Genomic DNA, 13,490 nt, shown 5'->3' on the forward strand with positions numbered 1-13,490 from the left:
TGCTTTTCACAATTTTTGTTTACTCTCAGAGGTACCTTTCAACAAGTAAGGTCTATTGTGGTCAAGAAACATGACTTGAAGGTCAACTCTTCTTTAAGTTTCAAGTAAAATCAAATGTCATTCTTCAAATTAAAATAGCATCTGCATTTTTGTCCAATTCTTGTAAAGTATCCCTGTGATCTCTCTTCCTTTCTTTATGCACAAAAAGCTTTCTGGAATGATGTGATGTAATGGTCATTTCTGTGGTCGATTCTGAAAGCTCGTATACAGCTGGTTATTTTCTTGCATGTTACTTTTCAATATTTTAATCTTCCGATACATCTACAAATAAACAATTTTAAGTATTAGAAACAAAATTTTCTCAGACACCTCACTGCAACAGAATAGTCCAAAAACAGACTCAGCAGAGAGGGCTGCTATTTCCCAGCGTCTACTCTAAACATTTTATGGAATTTTTAGCATATACATGATGGCCAGGATGCAGACCCCATTTCCTAGCTGGGGTTCCGGCCGATAGGATGTAGGCAGAGGTACCATATGGCAGCTTGTGGGTCATTGTTGAGTACTTGATCATTTTCTCTTTATCACCTTCATTACTTCCTGCTGTCTGGAATGCGGATATCACTGTATGAGACCAAGAGATCAAGACCTTTCAAAGCAAAGGGACACAGAAGGTGTGTATAGCGTGTCACATCACCTAGACTGCCTTTGTGGATAACATGAGGAAGACAGAAACTTCTGTCTCGTGGAAGCATTGGAACCGAAGCCTAACAACTGACCCACAGACCTACACGTATGCATAGAGAAATCTAGACTCTGATAACTATTTGCATTGTACATCAGTGGGGAAAGACTAAACACCTGGCTTGGCACATGCACAAACAAATCGTCCTTGGACCTAAACGTGACAACAATTTTAAAAACGCTTTGTAAGAAAATGCAAAGGGAATATCTTTATGAATGTGAGAGAGGGAAGGACTTTTTTTTTTTTTTTTTTTTTATTTATTTATTTATGATAGTCACACACAGAGAGAGAGAGGCAGAGACACAGGCAGAGGGAGAAGCAGGCTCCATACACCGGGAGCCCGACATGGGATTCGATCCCGGGTCTCCAGGATCGCGCCCCGGGCCAAAGGCAGGCGCCAAACCGCTGCGCCACCCAGGGATCCCGAGGGAAGGACTTTTTAAAAAGATGTTTTATCGTAAATATCAGAAAGGAAACAATAGGTAAACACCAACATTTTACTCTTTAGTATGACAAAAGGAACTATAACAAATGTAAACAACAAGCAACAGTGAAGTCTGTCATGTTCAAGTTCATTGTGGTGCCAGATGTGTATGTGGGGTGGGGGCAGAGGGGTGGTCAACTAAGCGGAGAGCTGCATATCCATTCCTTTTTACCTCTCAGAGAGTGGCAATGCATATTAGCTTATCAAAATATCTCAGAACTTCTACAGAAATCTTTTTTTTTTCTCGTGTGGAACTCAGCATTCATACATACAGTTATTTTATTTCTAACTGTGGGACCATTGTGAGTGTGTGTGTGTGTGTGTGTGTGTGTGTGTGTGTGTGTGTGTGTAACATCTATGAACTTCTCCTGGGTGTTTAAGGAACACATGGGAATGCTGCCATAAGAAGTAACCCTCTGCTTCATGTGAGAAATGATTGTGGCATTCACTTTTGTGTGCCCACAGGTAACTCTTACTCCTCCCATAGTTTTGGCCAGTAGTAGCATTGGAGGGGAGATGAAGGAAGTGGAGAGGGTGGAGACAGAGGTGGAGGAGAAGAAGAAGAGAGAAAAAGGAAGAAGATGAAGAAGGGAAAGGGGAAGAGGAAGAAGAAAGAAAAAGAAATTTGGGGTTTGGGTAGTAGGTGTAAATTCCTCTAGTGAAGTGAACATATCTCAAGAGGAAGTCAGCTATAATTTGGGTTGTTCCTTCTCATAGCCATCAGCTGGGATTACTACAAGTAGACATTTTGAAACATGTCCGACTAGGGAAAAAAAGGATCATTTTTAAGATAATTTAGGGGGTGCCTAGGTGGCTCAATTGGTTAAGCAGCTGCCTTCAACTCAGGTCATGATCCCAGGGTCCTGGGGTCCAGCCCCCCATGGGAGGTGTCCCTGCTCAGCAGGGAGTCTTCTTTTTTTTTTTCTCTCTCTCCCCCCCCTCCACTGCTCATTCTCTCTCTCTCAAATAAATAAATAAATAAATAAATAAATAAATAATCTTTAAAAAAAGATAATTTAGGGCAGATTTCAGAGAGTTGTGATGCAGAAAATGGCACTTGTGACAGATTTCTTACTAGTTATGGAGGGAAAAACAGGTAAGAGTAGATATGGTCTAGGATGGTCAATTCAACATTGATCTCTCTGTGTGTGTGTGTGTAGTCTGTGTGTGTGTGTGTGTGTGTGTCTGTCTGTCTGCCTGTCTCTCTCTACTCTGACTTTAAGGCCTTTATAGTCTTTTTTTTTTAAGATTTTATTTCCAAGTCATCTCTACCTGCATTGTGAGGCTCAGACACACAACCTGGAGATCAGGAGTCTGCTGTGTGCTCCACAAACTGATCCAGCCATGTGCCCCAAAGCCTTTATGGCCTAGAGAGAGATTTTATTAAGCATTTTATTTCAAATATAGTTTAAAGCTCCTTACTTATTTTGTCTCATTTAATCCTATGACATAGGTACTCTAATTCTTGTTTTTAGGATGAGGAAGAAGACGAACAGTTAATTGTGTAAGGTTAAAAACTTAGCACGGGATTAGAAGCAGGATTCCAACCCAGGAGATTTGCCATTGATACAACTCATTTCCTCACTGCTCTATGGCTTGTGGATAACTACTATGTAGCATGTGAAAACCACCACAGTAGAGGGGAACAAAGGGAACACATTGAGTAGGAAAGGACCACTGGAGTCAGTTTAGTGACAAGCTACAAACTGGGTGGGAGAGGAAGAGAAAGCCATTTTAGGGTAAGAAATTTACCTACCTGCCTGCAAGCCAGTGGAAGGGTCAGGAAGGGGGCTCATCTTAAATCCAGGTGTGCCAAATCCAGATATGGTCTTTGGGCACCTCCTCCCAGCACAAGTTTCTGAGTAGGAAGAACAGGCCACGTTGTTTCTCAGAAGATATGGAGGGTGATGTGGGGGAAGTATGGAAGGTGGAATGACCGCAGAGGAGGCCAATGGAGGAGCAGGAGGCAAATCTTGCCATATTCCCAAAGAGAGAGCAGAAAGGCAGAAAGAAGGGAAAGAAAAAAAGAAGAGTTTTAGAGGATTTGGAGCTAGATTTTGTAAGGCTAGACAGTGAAAAGGACCAGAGCTCGCTGAAGCCATCGGCTTGCTTTGAAGTGTTGTTTCTCCGAGATTTATGAACATTTTGAGTAGCAAGGTTAGCAGAGAGAATGTGCGTGCCCTGAGACGTGTGGTGTGTGGTTCTCTTTGCACAGGGCCCAGATTCCACTACGACGTCGCCTCCAGTCCCTGGGGCAAGCAGGGTGATGAAACTTGCAATCTAGCGCCTCGACGGTCGAGGTGAAACGAGCATCCTGCGCATTCGTTGCGCAAGGACTCAACCCGCAGGAATGGAAGGCTGGTCTCTTCCCGGGAAGGCCGCCCGCCGGCCGGACTCGCAGGTCCCGCCCGGGGTCCCGCCCAGGCTCGGATCGGAGCATCAGGTGGGGCCCCGGGCCCCGGCAGACGGGCTCCGGCGGCTCTCCCGGCCCCGAGCGGCAGCGAGTGGGCGGGTGGTCGCAGGGCATTGGCCGGCTCCGACGGGGTGCAGGCAGCTGGGTGGCGCGGACACCCCTGGGCGCTCGCGGCACCCGAGTCCTCGCCACGAACCTGGCTTCCTAGCTCGCGGGGCCCAGTCCCAGCCCCCCGCGCTCGGCGGCAGCCTCGCGGGGACCCCCGTGCCGGCCCGTGGCCCCCAGCCACTGCGCTCCCGACCCCCAGCGCGCGGACTACAAGTCCCAGCAGCCCCCGCAGCCCGCACCTCCCGCCTCGCCGCCGAGACCCCCGGCGGTCCCAGCGCGGCTCCGGCTGCGCTCGTGGCGGGGCCGGGCGGGGAGGCCGGTCCCGCGGGCGGGGGCGGGGGCGGCTCCGCGACTTCTCCCGCCGCCGCCGCCGCCGCCGCCGCCGCCAAGGGGAGTTTCCAGGAAGTGGCCATATTGGATCCATTCAGCCGCAGCCGCCCGGGCGGAGTGCGTCCCGCAGCCGGCTGGTCCCCGTCGCGGCCCGGGTGCTCGCCCCGGCCCGCCCGCGCGGCGCGGAGCTCGCCATGGCGGCCACTGACCTGGAGCGCTTCCCGGTGAGGGCCCTGCCGGGCCGCGGCGCGGGCGGCGCGGGCGGCGCGGGCGGCGCGGGGAGGGGGCCGCCCTGCAGCTGCCCGGGGGCGCCAGGCGGGCTGTCAGCTCCGCGCGGCCGGGCCTCGACGCGGGGCCGGCCCGGGGCCCCCAGAGCGGCTCGGGCTCTGCGCAGCGCTGGCCTGGCGCCCCGGGGCGTCGGGGGGGCCCCCTTGGGCGCGCGGGACGCGGACCCCTTCGCGGCAAGGAGCCAGTACCCACCTGCCTGGTTCCAGCCAGGTGCGAGGGCAGGCGGGGGCCCCAGGAGCGGGACGGGGGGGGCAGTCCGGGATCCTCCGGACCCCGCGGCTCCCGGGGAGCCAGCTGCGCAGGTGCTGTTGGATGGGCACCGCCTGCAAGGATGCAGCCCAGAGGCTCCGAGGGAGTCCTTCAGGGGAGCCCAGGGGAGCTGCAGACTTGGGTCCTGGAGACCTTGGGCCTGCTTTGCCTTCCCCCTCCACGTGTCTCCCCTCCCCACTCCCCACCTAAGCGCCCGGATCCTGGGCTTCAGTGGTCCCGTCTGAGGCAGCCGTTCCCCCAGGAACGAGGAGCGATTCTGCATTCAGCCAAGTGGACGTTTGTTTGGGCCCCAGTCTGGATGTGCCTTCTGCAGGGCTACCTGCTGGGGTGGTCCCCGCAGGGGTCTCTGTGGGGCTGAGCCCCACCAACAGGCAACTTCCTAAAGATGTTTATAATTCACCTGGGGATGGGGGGAGCCTTTGGGGGATCGTGTCCGCCTGTCCCCGGCTGTCTAAGGCTGGATCTGGGTGTGTCTGGGAGGCTGGGCTGTGACAGTGAAGGAAGCTGTGTCCTCTTGCCAGCATGTGAGGCCCTGGTCTGCGAGAAGGGGGAGGGGGAGGGAGGGCCCGGGCCGTTGATGGGGTTGGGGGGGGGGGGGGGGGGGCGGACGGTGAAATGTTGAATATGTGACTGATAAGGAATTGGTTCTGAGTCTAAATAAGGGAGGTAGGACTTATGTAATTAATGCTATAAATACTATCATCTGAATTTATGCACGTACATTTTCCCTTTAATCTGAAAATACATTTGTTGGTCTACTTTGCAAATATGCATAAATGAAGCAGAAGCTGTTGGTTTCATAATTTCTAGACTGAGGTGTTTTATTCCCATCGAGGAGGGGGCTCTGTGTCAGTCAAGTAAGTTTAAATACGGGGAGATGCGGAATCAGAGGTTGGGTGAATCAGAGGCTTACCTCACCCCAGCACTATAAATTGGAATTTATGTACCCAACGAGGGGAGTCCCTGAATCCTAAGAGACATGCTGATTAGCTGAAGGCCAAGAGATCTGTGAATGTTTGCGCATCTGTGCATGCATGTCTGTGTACATTTTTTGTGCCCAGCTGACCAGAAAGTTATGTCTGAGTCTTGTCTGTGGCCAGAGGTTGCTCTAACAGTTGGTCTTGCTGGTGGGAGCAGTATGTAGGGTAACCGGAATCAGATTGCCTGATATGAATCCTAGACTACTACTCATTGGCCATGTGACCTTGAGCACATTAGTTAACCCCTCAGTGTTCTTATCTATATAATGGCATGAAAATATTACCTTCCTCCTAGGGTTATGGGGTGGATTCAGTAAGAGAATCCTGGTGAGGTACTTAGAGCACTGTCTGGCACATGGTAAGGATTCCATAAATGACACATGATACCTAGTGCCTGAGTGGATGTGGAAACTGACCCTCTTTGTAAGAAGGCAGCAGAAAATGAGTTTGCTCCATTACACGGTCCCCTCCCTCGGGCTCCGTTCACTGTATGCCCAGAGATTGTCCTCAGTCCCTGAGCTGAGAAGCCTGATAGCACTGCCTGGGAGGTAGGGTGGAAAGATTCCCTCAGATTCCCCGTGTTGGCGTTTCTGTGAGGATTTCAGGTATTATGTCCTTGGTAGGTCAAGGCACAGAGAGGGGATTGACTCAGGTATGGCTGTACAGCCTGAGCTCAGGGGCCTTGGTTACTGCCAGGTTAAGCTGGCTGAATGGACGCCTTCCACACCCTCTGCACTCTGAGCCGTCACCCTCCCGGGAGGACTTGCACAAGGTTGATTTGGGTGGAGACCAGGGGTGGGGTTTGGCCTGAATTTAGGAGTCTAGGCTCCATTCCCCTCTCCCGGCTTGTCATCCTGGGAAAATAATTTCTTTTTCTATCTTGCTATAAAATGGGCCCAACCATACTAATATTCTTCAAAGGGTTTGTGGAAGGTTAATTACAGTCAAGGACATGTTTAGAGATATGCTTTGGTGTCTCTCCTGCCTCAGGGTTGACTTTGGTGTTAAGTGCTGGCCACGAGGCTATGATTTGATTGAGCCCTGCCCCCCACCCCTCACCTCAGGCTGGCTTAGTGGTCAACCCGGCACCGGCTGGCCTGGGAACTGTCCCGTCCTGGAGCTTAGATGAGCATATGGAGTTGTACCTCGAGGTCAGTATGTGCTGGGTTCCTATTCCCCGCATGCTATATACAGGCTCAGTAGCCTTTACATCTTGTGGCTAGGCTCTGCTCAACCCTAGGTCAGCTGAGGGGTGTTTAGGGTTGATGTCTCCTGGCTGTGCGTGTCTGGGAAGCCCTCCGGGGAGTTTCTGTTGCCTCTTGTCTTCCTTGAGCAGCCAGACTCCTGTGTGCTTTTGCCATGCTCCTCCTCCTTGCTGGGTCCCAGGGTTTCCTGCCCCTAGGGCCATCTCCTGTGTTTCTTCAGTCAGAATCTGATGGGGCAGGGTTCAAACTCCAAGGCAAAGGAGGCTATAGAGTCAGGAGAAGTGGAGCTGTGAGGGGGAGAGGGAAGAAACGTGCAGCATGGCAGCCTCACGCCTGGCATTCCTCCCAGCCAGTCACCCCCCCCACCATCTCCGCTTTATCCCCAGCACCATCTGTCACTTCCGTTGTCACCCCTGTAATCTTGACACTTCCCCAAGAAGCAGGCTATCCAAGGAGTGCCTATTCTGTCCCTAAAGCAAAAACTGGTGGGAAGGGGTGTGGGAGGCAACTCTCTCGTGCAACAGGGCTCTGTCATGGAGTGGTATCTCCCTGTCCTGGAAAAATGGCCAGGAACCTCCTTGCTGAGACATTCTGAGAGAGATACGAGAGCTCAGCAAGTGACATCTGTGAAGCTCTCAGTGCCTGGTGGTGGTAAGAGGTCATAAGTGAGCACCACCTGCAAGGCTGTAGCTCTGCCCCACCTCCCTCATGGGCATCATGCCTTGCTCTGGGAGCCAACTTCAGGAAAGTCTGCCTGTGATCTTGTTTGAAATGGGTCAGAGTAGGGAGGCTGGTGGGAAGGGACCAGTGATTCAAGGGAACACACAATAAGGGACTGACCAGGGTAGGGAGAGAGAAGATGGCAAGAAGGAGCCCAATTACAGTGTCAACAAGATGGGAGAATGGATGAGGGCTGGGAACGCAGGCCTGACTTTTGTCAAAAGCTTTGGGTGGCAGGGAGGGCTCTGGATGTTTTGTGCCACTGGGTTGTGAATGGCAGCAACCTGCACTCCGGTGACGCTGCAGGTGCTGGTCATTGGTTAGTTTAGGTCTGAGACCCAACCCCAGCACCTGAGTAACCCTTGAGATGACAAAGATGGTGAAGCCCTCTGAATTTTGGGCTCCAAGATGGGCTAGGTGGAAGTATGTTATTTGGGGCATTAACTACCGTGAATGGCTCTGTGGCTTGGGTCCAACTGCCAGAAGAAAGCAGCTGCAGGATGACAGAGCAGAGGCCCTGAGGGCTGGCTGGCCTCTGTGTCCCCTGCAGCTTCTCTAACCTTTCTGCGCCTGTGTTGCCAGCATGGGTCTTGGGGTCCCCAGGCATGGCCCCAAAGGTACAAGCTTTGCTAGACAACCAGACATGGAGCTGTGCAGGCAAGGGGGAGACACATATGACTGGGGAAGGGATGTTTTCCAAGGGCAGCATGCCATCATGATAGAGTCGGAGTGTTCTTTCCTGGAGCCGTCTGTATCTTCAGGACTTATATGAGGAACCATAACTGGGAAGAGGTGATGGAAGACAGGGCAAGGAGCATCTTGGTTGTATCTTTACTTTAATTGTCCTGGGTGGTCTTGAGGCAAATTAGGTATTCTTCTCAGAACACATGGCTTCCAGGCAGTTCTTGGTCCCTATCCTGGAAGCCATGTTAGAGGGATAGTGCCAGGGGAGGAGGGAATAAGGACCCATTTTAGATTGTAGGTGCCAGCTACTCTTTGGGGGGAGGTGGGGGCTCTTGGGCTTGGGCCACCTGCAGCCCAGGGTACCAGAGAGGCTTTGGGCATGAACCTAAGTCCACTTTCCAGACCTGGTTTGGTGTGAATTCCAGGGTTTGAATCTGATACATTGCATGGCACTGGGGTGAATGAGGCAGGCAGCAGAATGATCATACTGCAGCCCTGAGCTTCCACTGGCCCATGTTGGTATCCTTGTATTTCTCCACCCCTTCCCAGCACCAGCATTATCCTGGGATTGGAGAAGGGGGCGGTCACCTTCATTGCTCACATTCTCCCTTCCAAGGATAGGATCTCGTTCACTGTGGAACACAGTCTGCTTCCTATCAGTGATGTCCAGACCACTTATGGCTTTTCCTGCTACAAAGCAGTGGGGGCTATCGCTGGAGTCCCTGAGCCAAGTGGAAAGGTGTGAATACATGGGTTTCCAGTACCTTCTGAGGTCCAGAGTGCCTTTCCCATGTGCTCCATGGTGGAATGGACCACTCCTTCTCAGCACAACAAAGCCCAAGAAGGTGTTGCATTCTAGACTTGGGGCAAGCTGATTTGGCCCAGAAACCAATAAGTGTATTTAGCTTCTTAGAAACCTTTACTTTGATATGAGAAGTGTGAAACAAGCTATCCTATATTGCTAAGTGGCAGCCCTGGCTTTCTATGTGCACAGAATGGGAGGAAAGTGCCTGCTAGTGAGCCAGGGACTCAGAGAGAATGGAGTATAGGGGTCAGGGCGTGGGGTGGCCTTAGGTTCCTGGGGGTAGTTTTGCTCTTAAAGTCCCTTTATTTTCCAGGAAGGAGGAGGCGATGACTGGCCTTTTAAGAGTGATGGTGGCCTCCTTCTGGGGCCTAGCTACCATGTTTCCATTGTTGCCACCATGTAGGTTGTTCCTGTCTTCTCCCCAGGTTTTTGCTTTGTTTTGTTTTTGTTGTTGTTTTTGTTGCTGCATTAGGAGAGAGACACTTTTGGTGTCATCTTGACCATGGATAGGTGAATCCTGCCTCTGTCCTTTCCTCCTGGCTTAGGAGAGCAACATCCACCCCCCCCCCCCACATCCACTTGGTTATTTCCCGTAACCTTTGACCTGGGTTTAGAGGCTTGCTGTGGAATCCTGGGATGTGAGCCTAAGCCTTTCCTGGGAAAATTCCTAGGATTCCTCTCAGACTCAAGGACAGTTGTGCTATGACCACGGGTTCTGGCCAGCGGCCTCTGCTCTGGCTATTTAAGGCCCAGGCTGCTTAGAGTAGCTAGAGCTGGGGGTAGGGTAGTTTGTGCCAGGAACATGGGTGGAGAAGGCCCCCAGTAGAGCGAAGACTCCTGAGTTCATGCTCAACATTAATAGGGCTTCCCTAGGGCTGGGTCTCTCTTGGGGAGCGGGCTTCCTCTTTGCCTGGCAGGTGCTCAGGCCAGTGGATTCTAGGCCTGGGAGCCTGGGGGAAAAGGGTATCTGAAGACTAAAGCCCCAGAGAACTCTTTGGAAGGCCTAAGGGTGGGGATTTTCTCTTTGTCCGGGATTCGGGAGCCAAGTACCTGTACAGTAGGGTACCGTTTCTGCTTCTATCCCAACGACCAACCTACTTTGGGAGTTTGACCTCAGGTTTCTTTATTTACCCATACCTTCTTTGGCTCTGTTGGTTCAGACATTCAGCAGATTTCTAATTTCTTCAGGATAAAATCCTATTCTTGTGTAGGCGTGCCATCAGACATGGTTCCTTCCCTAAACCCAACTCTCTTCCTGGTGAAAGGAGCAGCTCCTTTTGGCTGACAGTTAGGGCTGCTCCAGAGAGCTCAGACAGAGCATTTCCTGGTCAGGAAAAATGACGTCCTAGTTATCCACTGGGCTGCAAAACAAAATGCCATTCTCTACTTTGTTCTGGATAGCCAGGCATGGAGGAACTCGGTGGGCCTGAGCAGTTGTTATTTTGGTTGTTGTCTTTGATGTGCCAAAGAAATGATGACACAGAAGCCTGGGGCCTGGCTCAGGAGCCAAAAGCTTGTTAGTGATTAGAGAGGGGATAATGGCCCTGTGGAGTTTCCCCTGTAGAACTCAAAGCTTCCAACTCTGTTCTGGAGCTTTGAGAACACAGTTAGACCCTTCTGAGCCAGCACCCAGGACCTGGGGGTACACATGGGGCAAGAAGTGGGCCCGCTCCTCCCCAGGGTCTGAGCTGAGTTATGCAGCTGAAGACTCTTAGTGGGGAGCTCTTGCTTGCGAGTCTCCATGCCCCAAGAGTGAAGACTGTGTGCTCACTCTTCCAGCTCACTCTCCTCCCAGATGCCATGTTGCAGACTGTCAGGCCATGTACCAGGTATAACCCCTACATAGCTTGTGTTGGGCCCCATGGTCTTCTCGATTTGTACTGGTTGCCAACCTTTAAAAATGAGAAGTTGCATGTAAAAATCAGGATCTGTGGATTCTCCTGAAAAATTGTAAGATTTGGACGTCCTAGGCCTCTATTCCCACAGTTGGCTGGAGTTGCAGTACCACGGCCACTGCAGCATGAGCACAGGCTCAGCCATTCCCACCTCTCCCTGCGGGACCCTGCACTCAGCCAAGTCAGCAGGTCTCAGCCAGCAGGCCGTGGAGTGATGTGCTTGGAAGCATGGCTTTTGCAGGCATCTTGTCTCCATTCAGATCCTGGCTTTACCCTCCTGAGCGGTGTGGTCATGGGCAAATTACTTAATCTTTCGGAGCCTCAGTTGTCTCATCTTTTTGATGGAGGTGGTGAGCCTACCTCACAGGGCTGATGCACGGACAAAATGACGCTCAGAGCCGCATGTGGTGAGCTCTTGGTAACCGTTATGTATGGTTATCCTTGTCATTACTCTACTTTTTCTTCTTTGCCCATTGACATTACCTGCTTGGCTTCTCTAGCCCTTTGAATTTAAGCTGCGTTAGATGGAGCCCCCAAGGTCTAGGATCTGGTGTCCTCATTTTTTTTCTTGGCAGCCCTCCCAGTGCCTGGCTCATGCAGCAGATGGGCCCGGTGCATGGGTGCTGGGTGACTGAATGAAGGAGTCAGGAGCCTTGTAAGTACGGACAGGGCAGACGGTACAGCACAGTGGTTTGGGGCAAGCGCTTGGTTACTCTCAAACCCTGGCTCTGCCCCTATTTGTTATGTAGCGTCTGTGCACCTCAGTTTACTGGCCTATAAAATGGGGATAATGGTGTCTGCCACACAGGGTGGGGAAGGACTGTGTTGGAGCCTGTGAACCACTTGGCTTAGTTCACACCAAGTGGTCCTCAGTGAGGTGTTGGGGCATCATTTGACATTATTCCTTCCTTTGGTTGTAAATACTGAGACGGTTTCCTTGGCACACTTTCACCTTCCCTGTCCTTACTTTCTTTGCTTTCTCCCTGTTCCTCTGTGTTTAGATTTTTACTTTGCAAACCCTAGCAGTCAGGATGTTCTCAATTGCGAGTACTGGATAGGCCCACTCAACTAGCTGAAGCAGTAAAGGAGGGGAATATGGCCAGGGGTAAAGGGAAAAGCCCAGAAATAGAGCAGAAACTGGCTTTCTCTCTTCTGTGATTTTCTTGGCACTGCCGTCCTTGAGTGGGCTTCAATGTTATGCTAGCTCCTTGGTTGTACAATGGTCATATGGTCATATGGGTTGAGCCTGGGTCACTTGCCTAGACCTGAGATAGTCATGGGATCATGCTGATTGGCCCAGGGCTCTCAGGACCTACCCTTAGAGTTGGAGTTGAGGTCTTACCTGCAAATTGCAGGGCATTTTCAGAGTCACCAGGTAGCCATTGGGAGATCTAAAGTTTCTTTCTGAGTTGTGTTAACGAGACATGCCAGTGATACTTTGGGGACTGCTAGCTCCTCCTAGGCTGGGTCAGCAGAGACACCCAGTTCAGGGACCTTGGAGTGAGCAGTATACCCAGGATCACATGTTGTTGATGCCAAACATAGGATCAGAGAGGTTGGCCTTAGTGACAGTCACACCACAGTAGACCAGGAAGTCAGATCAGTCTCCCAAGACCAGGGAACAACAGTCTGACCTCATCAGGACCAGTAGCCTTTCTTCTGTGTGTGTGCATGTATGTGTACGCTCACCCCAGAGATCGACACTCCCATGGTCACTGAGGCTCCTGAGCAGGCATTGATTGCTCCAGGTCTATGGTCCCTGGAGTGACAGAGTGCAGCCTGGGCAAGAGTCTGGGAACAAGCTCCTCCCTATACTCCACACCCTTTTCCAGAGAGAGAGAGCTGAGTTGTGTGGGTGAAGGCAGCCAGGGCTAGCTGAGCCAGGACAGGTGGATTTTTGTGAGAACCGCCCCACCACTACCTGCACCTCATTGCTGCGCTTAGCCTTTGGAGCCTGGAACTGTGAGAAAGTGGGGAAACTCAGAAACAGGATGGCCTCTATTTCTGTGCAAGTACTCTGCAGCTGAGTGTGCGCGCGCGTGTGTGGTTTTCAGACGCAGCTGACTGGGTGGGTTTTGGCGGCAGGCTACAGGATGTTGGATTGCATCCTGATTGTGTCACCCTTGGAAGAAGAGGATGAATAAACACATAGCCTTCTCTGCAAGCACAGCACGCCTTATATTTTGAAGATTTGCAGTCTCGCCTGAGAAGAAACATGCTCTAGACTAACTGTTCCGTCCTCCATCTGATCCTTAAGCTGCGATGAGCAGGTGGAGCCGAGACTACATAATGCAGCTCTGTGTGAGGTGGGCAGATGCCCCTGGGTGCCATAGCGGTTGAAGACAGCGTTCAGTGGTTTATAAATGGCAGCGTTGTGTGGCACGTTGGGCATACTGGTGGGAGGGTGGGAAGAGCGGAAAGCCTGACCTCCCCCAGCCTGCAGTCAGCCTCAAGGAACTTCTAGAAGAGTTGGAAAACCAGGATGCATAAAATAAGGACAACGAATAGTGCAGGGAAATGGGGACACAGCCAAGGGAGGGGTGTGGAATATAATAGTAGAGCC

At 51.7% G+C, this 13,490-nt stretch overlaps 1 protein-coding gene and 1 long non-coding RNA gene across 7 annotated transcripts in view; one reads left to right on the plus strand and one right to left on the minus strand.

Moving 5' to 3' along the window:
* On the minus strand, positions 1-4,681 carry LOC129494816 (uncharacterized). 2 transcript variants are annotated; one of them, XR_008661408.1, is made up of 3 exons: positions 4,561-4,681; positions 2,986-3,087; positions 1-321 (listed from the first exon to the last, which is right to left on the minus strand). It is a non-coding gene; the product is annotated as an uncharacterized LOC129494816 (long non-coding RNA). The 2 variants fall into 2 exon arrangements; XR_008661407.1 differs by lacking the exon at positions 4,561-4,681 and having other exon boundaries at positions 2,986-3,513.
* SEPTIN8 (septin 8) overlaps positions 3,650-13,490 on the plus strand; it is a 26,329-nt gene continuing 16,488 nt past the window's right edge. For 3 of the 5 annotated variants that reach the window (XM_055301931.1, XM_055301933.1, XM_055301934.1), the window contains exon 1: positions 3,651-3,672. The gene's annotated coding sequence lies outside the window, so the exon portion shown is untranslated. Of the gene's footprint in view, positions 3,673-13,490 lie in introns of all 5 variants that reach the window. The other 2 variants (XM_055301932.1, XM_055301935.1) reach the window with 2 other exon arrangements.

This window comes from Nyctereutes procyonoides, unplaced genomic scaffold (genome assembly GCF_905146905.1).
Source record: "Nyctereutes procyonoides isolate TBG_1078 unplaced genomic scaffold, NYPRO_anot_genome, whole genome shotgun sequence".
Classification (NCBI taxonomy): Eukaryota; Metazoa; Chordata; class Mammalia; order Carnivora; family Canidae; genus Nyctereutes; species Nyctereutes procyonoides.